The following is a 1,484-nucleotide window of genomic DNA, read 5'->3' on the forward strand; positions in this document are numbered from 1 at the left end:
GTGGCTAACAGCGGGGAACATTTCTGTTCAGTCACAGGCACACAGCCCAGCAGGAATGGGCATCTCTGAATTTCCCCTTAAGAAAAGCACCCTATTTCAACCAGGTGACCATGAATGATATCAGTCTCCTGAGGATAACATAGAGAGATAAAGAACGGATATTGTTTGAATGCCAGCAAACATACACTGCAATGCTTTGTTCTACAATGATTCCCGAGTACGTGCTACTGACCTGGTGTGGTAAAGTGTCCTACCATGGTGGACAGAATAAGGCTGCCTTCCCCAGAAATCTTTTGCAAAGGCTTTGGGAGTACATCCAGGAGAGCTGCAAATGCCAGGGCAAATTAATCATTAAACATGCTTGCTTTTAAACCATGTATACTGTTTTAAAAGGTACAATCACCAGAGGTCCCTTCTCTGCCTGGCGGGTCCAGGAGGCAGCCTTGGGTGGGTTCTGGGGGTACTGGCTCCAGGTTCAGGGTGAGAAACAATTCCTGGCTGTTGGGAAAACCGGTTTCTCCGCTTGCTTGCTGTGAGCTATCTACAACTTCATCATCATCATCTTCCTTGTCCCCAAAACCTGATTCCGTGTTGCCTCCATCTCCATTGAAGGAGTCAAACAACATGGATGGGGTAGTGGTGGCTGAACCCCCTAAAATGGCATGCAGTTCATCATAGAAGCGGCATTTTTGGGGCTCTTACCCAGGGTGGCCGTTTGCCTCTCTAGTTTTCTGGTAGGCTTGCCTCAGCTCCTTAAGTTTCACACGGCACTGCTTCGGGTCCCTTTTATGGCCTCTGTCCTTCATGCCCTGGGAGATTTTGACAAATGTTTTGGCATTTTGAAAACTGGAACGTAGTTTTGATAGCACGGATTCCTCTCCCCATAGTGTGATCAGATCCTGTATCTCTCTTTTGGTCCATGCTGGAGCTCTTTTGCGATTCTGGGACTCCATCATGGTCACCTCTGCTGATGACCTCTGCATGGTCACCTCTGCTGATGAGCTCTGCATGGTCACCTGCAGCTTGCCACACTGGCCAAACAGGAAATTGAAATTCAAAAGTTTGCGGGCCTTTTCCTGTCTACCTGGTCAGTGCATCTGAGTTGAGAGTGCTGTCCAGAGCGGTCACAATGGAGCACTCTGGGATAGCTCCCGGAGGCCAATACCATCTAATTGCGTCCAGAGTACCCCAAATTCGACCCTGCAAGGCTGATTTCAGCGCTAATCCCCTTGTCGGGGATGGAGTAAGGAAATCGATTTTAAGAGCCCTTTAAGTCGAAAAAAGGGCTTCATCATGTGGACGGGTACAGGGTTAAATCAATTTAACACTGCTAAATTCGACCTCAACTCCTAGTGTAGACTAGGGCTGTGAGGAGGAATTCTGCAGAGACTGAAAGAGAGGTGGAGAGTCTGTGGAGGATTGAACTTGGGAAGGTGGATGAGTATTCATTCCTTTGAGTTGGGCTATCATTACCCTGGAAGGGA

This window comes from Dermochelys coriacea, chromosome 3 (genome assembly GCF_009764565.3).
Source record: "Dermochelys coriacea isolate rDerCor1 chromosome 3, rDerCor1.pri.v4, whole genome shotgun sequence".
Taxonomy (NCBI): domain Eukaryota; kingdom Metazoa; phylum Chordata; order Testudines; family Dermochelyidae; genus Dermochelys; species Dermochelys coriacea.